Below are 9,310 nucleotides of genomic sequence, written 5' to 3' on the forward strand. Positions count from 1 at the left end.
GTAGCTTTCGCTCGAGCGAGAACTCTTGCGCTCGAGCGTGCGTCTGCGTTGGTAGCAGACCTGAAGCTTTGCGTTGTGCGCTCGAGCGAGGCCTTTTATTGTGTTTCGTCGCTCGAGTGACAACTCTTTCGCTTGAGTGAGCCTCGCTTATATCAGTTCGTAGTATAAATGAAATACACCATTTTTTACCCTCTTCTTCCCTAGAAACCCTAGATCAGCAGCTTCTCTCTCTAAAATACTCATTCTCTCCACAAATACTCCATGTTCTAGAGTCTTTCTACCCTTCTTCGTTTGTTATAAAGGTAGAGTATCGCGTGGGCTTCGTTTTGATCTGAAAAAGTTCAAGTTTGGAGCATCTTTGGTTTTCTCTCTTCTTCTCCTTTGAGCCTCTCCATTTGAGATAGGGATATTCTACTCTCCTATATGGGTTTTAACATAGATATTGTCATCTTGTATAAATGGTGGGATTTGGGAAGATTTTTGGTGAATTTTGGGTTGGTTCTTATAAATGTATAAAATAGGGGTTTTCTATTTGGGTTCCTTATGGTCATGAGAGGTCTTGAAAATGTTATGGCTTGAGAAGAGTTGAAGAAATGTGGTCTTAAGTGAAATGTTTGATAAAGGGGGAGATTTGCCCCAATTTGAATTAATTAGGTTATTTTGTATAAATAACAAAATTGGCTTGGGAATTATGGAATTGAAGGAACATGTGATTACATGGTGTAGTTGGATTAATAAATTACTCACTTATGGAAAAGTTGATAAATTATCTGTTAATAGATTTATATATCTATTTTGGGTTATCGGAAGATGATAGTCATGATTGTTGTAGAAACTGCATGATGATTAGGTGAATTGAAACTAATCAATTGGATTATGTCATTGAATATGACGGTTGGATTAAACCATTGAATATGCGTTTATTTGGTCATTATATATGACAAAGTGTTTAAATACACTGTATATGTATCTTTGTTTGGGAGGAGATAGGGGGTGTACTCCATTGTTTGGGAGGAGATATGGGATGGACTCCATTGAAAATTAAGTTGGCTGGAGTGTCCATGGTGAAAGTCCCGAAATCTTATATATATTTGGGTATCGGTTCTCTCTGACATAGTTCCGTAAAATGGCAAGAAATAGAAGTGTTGAATTGATGTATGCATTGAATTGTGAACCATTGAGTTGTAGTCTCATGTTGGTTGTTTTGATAATAATGAATTTGGTTAGTTGATTTTATCTGAAACGGAAGAATAGAAGTGATTTGAGATTTTGGTTATCTATATCGAATGAACTTGAAAAGAACATGTATTGGTTAAGAATATCTCACATTTATCTGGTGCTTATGTCTTAGTTAATTTTCATATGTTGTTTAGAATATCTCTACTGGGCTTTGGCTCACCCTACTTGGGACACCATTTTCAGGTATAGGTGACATGCCGCCTCCAAGGACATAGCTTGGGAGGTTTAGGGGCTGAAGGCTCCATTTTGTTGTTACATTTTGTGTTTACGCGTTTTTTTCCAAGCCAAGGGCTTTAATTGTAAAGAGCTTCTGACTTTCTTTTGTTGTAACCAAGTTATTACTTGGAAAGCTGTAAGCCCGTAGAGTAATTATTTTGTTGTTAGCAGTTAGAATTGCATGTAACATCTTTTGTAATATCGACCCTGATAAATGGAAATGTAACTTTTCTATCACATTTATAGTTATAATGAATGGATGATTTATGTCATATTTTGAGGGCGTTACATAACCATAACACATCATATAAACACCACAAATACCCACACAAAAAGAACCAAAAAAACCCCCCACAAACCCAACCCCAAAACACAACATAGTCTTCTATTAGTGTGGTCCCAACATATAATCTGCCCCACATGCACTTTATGTGTCACCAAAAAAAAAAAAAAAAAAAAAAAACAGACCCACAACAACCCACCACTAAAATAATCACCGTCACAATGGCAACCCACACACCAGAACCACATATGTGCTGCACACACACACAAACACCCACACAATCAACACAAACAAATCAAATAACAATCACCCTCACATACACACCCCCAATACCCCACATCCACAACCAGACAACGCAACAAAATCCACATGACCCACACATTCAAAACCAAAAACTACATCAAAACACACAAAATAACACACTAACACATAACACCTTAATCCTAACATTTACAAACAACACGATAGAACCAGGGGTCACATAAATAAATGTCAAATACGCACAAACCACTTTGTCACACACGCAACGCAACACCAAATCTATAAAACATACCATTTTCGGCCATTGCTCCAAGCCCACAACCAAGGAAGACGGAATAGGAACAGTAGGGTTTTGTTGTCGTCCACGCTTTGCCCTGTCATAACTTCGATCGGCCATAGTCCCACACCAACATCCAAGATGATCCATTCAATCTCTACTATTGATCACCACTTCACTCCCGAATCACAGAACGGTATTCACGGTCGATCAACTTTTTCAAATTTTATATGCACACAAAATTAGGGCTTCTTACTATACTCAATCTTCAATTACAACAGGTGTGGGGATGTGGATGTACAATTTTGGGTTACATTCAACGGGTATGGGTTTACTAGTTTTGTGTCACGTCGCTAGCAAGGGACATACACATAGATTACAAAATTCCTTAGTGCGCTTTCTTCATTTGTAGCGGTACATTATGTGTCACGTGGCCTACGTCATGCAACACACTATAACCCACCTCTTGCGTGACACAGGCGCCAAACCCAGCATCACCGCTTCGATTACACTCAAGGTTGATGGTAATTGCGTCCTTTCCCAAATGGACAGTACTACATGGATCATTAAATAACATATAGGACCAATTTGATTATAAGATTAATTTTTGGAATTTATTGGTAAATCTCTCTTTAAAATTTATAATTTTATTTTTTTTAAATTCAAAAAATAAATAAAAATATTATTTTTATATTTATATAATTAACAAATTATTGATAAAGATAATATAAAAAAAAATTATAAGAGGATGTAATTTTCTGAAAAAAAAAAAAATTATCGAATTCCCAAATGGGCACTGTGCCCTACAAAAATCACCACAGTGCATGAAGAAGACCATTCTGTACTTTGTGAATCCCATATGGGGTATACATACACCCCGATACACATTCAACATGGAACTCCGTACACATTACGAGGCCTAAACATGGATGATTCGTGGATCTGACAGTCAATTGTAGCCCATTTGTTTATTCTATGAGATCTCCCAAGCATCTACGCTCAACAGGTAAGACAATGCATTCTTTTGTCATTTTTGTTTTATTGTTGTTATATTTAAATATAATTTTGTTTCAGGGTTTTATGCTAAATTGACTTGATTTGTTTGTTTGTTTGCAATCATATCACATACATAGTTTACTATTTCATTGGATAAATTGTAAGGGTGTCAACAAATTTTGTAAGTTTTTGGGTCTCTTCTGTAAATCATGTGTTTTGTACAATTTTCAATATTATATGCCATTGGGGTCAGTGATTGATAGTGCATTTATATTTGTTGGTTCTGTTTTAGGGACGTGTTATTTGCAAAAGTGACACAATCCCATTAGTTTCTAATGACATTGGGATTTTTTTTTTCTTTTTATTTTTTAAATTTTTTAATTATATATATATATATATATATATATATATATTTTTAAAACAGAAAGAGATCTGAATCTGACTCAGTTCAAGGGTTGAAAAAAAAAAGACGACCCACTGCACGAAGCAATATATATACACAACCTTATCGTTGAGTCAAATCGTGCTTTTAGACTCGGCGAGGGTGATTAGACTAAAAAGAAAACAGTTTTATTCTTTTGGTGAAAAGTGTTATTGTTAATACTTAAACTAATGGCCTTATTTTCGTAAGCCATAATCCTATTGTGTAATGACTAAATGTTTTCAATTGTAATAAAAAATAAACCTAAAGAATCCTAACTAATCATCCCCAACTTTCCAATCATTTTAGAGGCTGCTCGATAAAACTGAAAATTAAGTATGGAAAATTCACTGTTGAAATAGTGGGGGTCAAAATGTGCAAAGCTATGCAAAACTGGTCTATTTTAAAAATCTTGATAATAAAAATTTTGACGACATCTAAAATTTTACCTGGACCCTAAAATAGCTTCTCATTATTGAAATAACTTCTCATTATTTCTAATTGTTACATAAGTTGGTGGGTGATTGATTGATCATACCACAAGGTGATTGATCATACCACAACAATCTTAAGTTTAATCCAAGTACTATATCTTTACGAAATTGATGATGTTCATACTGAATGTCTCTTTTCCACTATCTTACTCACTCAATCTTGTTTGCAAACAATAGCTTTTGTCACTCCGGGGCAAGTAGTTGATGAAAATTGACTATATTCTCCACAGTTGTCTGTCTGCTTTGTTAAGGCAGTTGTAATCATCAGTGATTTGGAAAAGGATGTGACAGAATTAATGTTAAAATAATAAGATCCGGTACTGTTAGTTTCTGATATAATTCTTTAGAGTACCTAGCAGAAAGATTACCCTTGATTCCTTGCGTTTCTGGTGTTTCATTGTGCGTTTGTTGCGGTTGGCTTAGCTGCAGTTGTATAGGTACATGTAAGTCATATCCATTGCTGCAACCATATGGTTTGAAGGAACATCTGTTTATGTCATTTGCTCCATAAACCTGAAACAGAAATTCTTAGGCTTTGTAGAGAACGACTTTCACATTGGATGAATTTGTAAATAAAATCGAGTATATAAGTTCTTTATTTTAAGTTGACATTTAAAGTCAATACAAAGAGTCGGTACCTTTTTATGTAATTCTGCATTTTCTCGTCGCAGGACATTAACCTCCGTATACAATTTCATATTTTCTTGATGACTGATAACTCCCTGCAGTGGAATCAGTTGAAGTTAGCTACTCTGAAGTAAAATCGGCCCTTAAACAGAGACTGGTACTACTTGTGGTAAAATTTTGAGAAGACCTGGTGGTTTAATTCTTGTATTTCATCGGTTAAAATTTGGTGCTGCAGAAGTCAAAAACCAAATAAGGATCACATAAGTGTTTTCTATTTTGTAACTTGAATATCACTGAATAATAAATTGCATAGCATCTAAATTTTTTGTACCTTTTTTGTTCGGATACCCTTTAAGCTCGTTTCCAATTGGCCTTCCAGATTTTCCAGATCTTCCATACTCAAATCCGAAAGTTCTTCTCCCGTCAATTTTCTGAAATTATTATCACAGTGGAAGTGTAGGTGAAGTTCTGTGCTTCTATAGGTGTGTCCTCAAATGGTTTATACATAAAATATTTTATTTTGTGATGCACAAGGATTTTGTACTTTATTGCATCATCTTTTCACTGGTTTGTGCACAAAGGATAACGCCAGAAGTCAACCAATTTAAAGTTTTCAACTGCTATTAGTTTGAAGTCCATGCGTTATAAATGGTGATTCTTTAAATGCTTGTAGTATTTTTTTTTTACTGTATCTACACATTAAGTAGTATAATAAGAGGAAACATTATAATCAATGTTACTTGGAATGTCAATCATTTGGAAGAGTGAGAACATGGTACATACTATAGAACATGAGGGTATGCTTATGTAGATCACATTAGTGGAATGGATTAATCCACCTCCAAGTGTGAGACTGATTATCAACTAACAATAGTACATTTAATCAAATGTAAAATGCATGTTTACATACCTTTGAATTTTTCTCATGGTCAAATTAATTATTAAATGCACATTTCTATATCTCCGATATAAGTTGAGCCCATAGTTGTCAAATCAGGATTTGAATCGTGAATCGAAATGGTCTCGTATCGAATCGCGAATCGAATTGAATCGTGAATCATAAAGATTCGGTCACTTTTTCTAAATTTCTTGGAAAAATATATCTACACACATGGATGTGAAATATATCTTATGAATATGAAATATTTAGATTTAAATCAATAAAAATGTTGTTTTGAATGATAATTATGTAGTTTAATAGGTAAGAAGTTAACAAAGGTTCCTATGTAAGATCACCATCTTGCCTTTTTTCTTTTTTAGATATTTTTTATCAACCATTCTTAATAAAGACAGTAAACAAAAACCAACTCTCAATTTTCAAAATAACAACAATTTGACAACGATATTAATATTTGGACAATAAGTATACATACTTTTTCCAAGTAACATTGACCAAATAATAAGAAAGCATTATTTAGGATATTTTATTTTAAAGTCTAAAATATTTTCAAATGTATAATTGACCTCGCCCATGTAATATGCAACTATATTTAATTTAATAAAATAGCAATAGATAATTCATGGTGTAAGTTATTTTAATCTTAAACATCTTTAGAAGATATATTATGATTATTTAAAGAAAAAAATAAGAATAAAGGTTATGTTGGGTTTGACAGAATTTGATTGGATCCTATTAAAAACCGCATGATCACTAAAATAACAACAAATCAGGTACATATATTGGTTAATGCTATTAAAAGTTGTTATGTCATTTTCAATAAAAAGATAGAGAAATAAAAAGTAAAAAATATATCATACTTGATAGTTTCAAGAATTGCATGAATCGTAAAAAGTGAATCGAATCGTGAATCGATTGTGAATCATGTGATTCACTAATAGATTCACTCATAGATTCCTATCGATTTTGCAAAAATTACGAATCGAATTGCGAATCGTAAGATTCTGATAACAGAGGTTAAGCCTGTTGGTGCGATATGGATCCTTTTCTTTAGATATTTTGCTTGGCAAAACTTCACTCTTTCAACGTATTAATTCATTATAACTCGTGTTTTTCTCATAAGAAAATACTAAGGCCTTTGGGGAGTAAACATTTTAGCCAAAAAGCCAAAAAGTCACTATAAATTGTCACATCACTCTCTTTACTTTTCTGCATTTCTTTTCGTAAAAATCCAAAAAGTTACTAAAATAACTTGTTCCTAAACGAGGCCTAAATGGGAAAAAAATTATCAAATCACTAAATTTTGTGTCTTGTCTTGTGTTTTGGAATGGAAATGTACCATTTCTGGAACATTTGTTCCGAAAGGTAGAATACTAGGGTAGTACTAGTAGTGTTTCCAATCAACTATGAGCTTTAACCCTTTCCCTTAGCCAATAGCCTTTAATTTAACATCAAAACTTGAAAATATTTTCCAAAGATTCTAGAACACCTTTTATGAAACTTTTGCTAGCTATTATCTAAGTAGCATAGACATTGGCATGTGACAGCGACAAGGCACAACATGGACATTATTACCACGGAGAGATTCATCACGTAGGTCGTATTCAGAGGGTTCAAGAAGTGTTGCCGAAGAGTCTGAGAAGTGTCCGATATTATGAATTTAAAAATTTTAATTATGACACATTAAAGAAGTGTTGGATATGCACTCTTTTAGGAGTGTCTTCATAGTGTCATGTCTGCATGACAACTTCCTCCATAAAAGCGTCTGTATGTCTTAGGCTGTTAGTGTTGAAAGCAACCTAACCTCCGTCCCTTTCAATCCCATAGCATACAACCTTTCTTCTGCCCTTATAGACCCTATGCGTAGAAGCCTTCCTTGTCCCAAACCCACCATAAATTCCAATTGTAGATTGTAGTATTCCAAGTTTTCTAAAGCTGTACTACATCATGCTGCAACTAAGCATAAATGTGGTTTGATATTAAAATGTATAATAAGCATATAATATTTTGTTTTTGCACGTGCAATGTAATACAATTTTGGCAATTTTATGGTTTACATATGATCATTGATCACACATTTTATGTGTGATCATACTTATTGAAAATAAGATAAAGAAAAAGGTGATTATACTTGTGGCTTTCTTGTAAGTAGTTCAACTGTTGCCTTAAGCTTTCTGCCTCCCTTTGCCAAAGCTAGAAATTTCAAAAAATTGAAAAACAAATGTGATAGACCTGACTTAAGCAATCTGTCAAAAAAATTACATTTGTTTTATTTTATTTATTTATTTATTTTTTTTTTTGTAGGCATTCTTAGACTTTTGAAGGGTTTGAACACCTTACTCCTGCCTTTCTATTGGGGTAGTGTGGATCTTGATAAGCTATGAAGCATAGACATGGACATGGGACACAAATACGACACGACATGACACGGATACGTTAACGACGAATTCCAAAAAAGTAGGACATGGACATAGTTCAGATAAGCCACAAATAATTATATCTTGATATTATATTATCTAGGAACATATTATATTGTATAGTTTATATATGTTCATATTATATACAAAATTAAATAATTACTTTACCAACGGGTGGCATGTGCAATTCAAATAAGTAAGAATAAAAGAAAATAATAATGAAATTAATATTATAATGTGTACCTAGCTTAAGTGGTATGAGTTCTCTTACCTTAATCCCATGGTCATGGGTTCAAGCCTCGCCCACCTCTTTATGTATCTTTTTTTTAAAAAAAAAAAAAAAAAAATACTGACACGTGACATGAGGAGAGCAAAGGCTTCATTGTACCAAATGAGGCCTTCACTTAATAATAGATACTAAGTAAATCTTGTATCTAATTGTCTTACATGAATTTTTAGATTACTGGATCATGATAGTCAAAAATCAAACAAACTATAACAAACATATATAATTGCAACATTTCCCACATCCTCCTAAGTGATCTGCTAATACATGTACGTATCTTTTTGATTTTTCATTTGATTTTATGTGAAACTTCTATAGGATTATTCTTAATAGCTATACATTTTTTTAAGGGTATAAAATATTTATGTCAAATTCTCAAATTTTGAAAATCATGTATTAGAAAATTCCCAAGAAATGTTGGTCTCATATTTATTTTTTAGTGATAGACATGGCTAAGAAGTAATGGAAAGTAAAATGAATGTTGGATACGTGTCTGAAATTAAGATATATATTTTTTTTAATTATGGACATTGAAAAAGAGTATCGGACATGTGTTTGAGGAGTGTCGGTGTCCGTGACTTTATTAGTAGTGTTCTGCGCTTCTTAGTTGATAAGTACTGAACACTAACCACTCATGCTTTTCCACACTTGTGACCTGTTCCCCTAATTTTCTATGTTTTTGTAGTTGAGGGAAGACAACTATTTTTTGCAGTCTCTTGTAACCTTTCTGATCATAGTGAAAATTGTAATAGCCGTGAAGGTAGCCCTAGAGTGGGGTGAACTGTGTAAATCTTGTGTTCTTCGTGTGTGCATGTGATGTATCTTTCTTGTGCGTTTGTTCATTTATGTGTTTTCACTTCACCCATCTTGGTTAGATGTTATGGATTCCCTAACA

Source organism: Camellia sinensis, chromosome 12, assembly GCF_055761805.1.
Source record: "Camellia sinensis isolate YWXY chromosome 12, ASM5576180v1, whole genome shotgun sequence".
Classification (NCBI taxonomy): domain Eukaryota; kingdom Viridiplantae; phylum Streptophyta; class Magnoliopsida; order Ericales; family Theaceae; genus Camellia; species Camellia sinensis.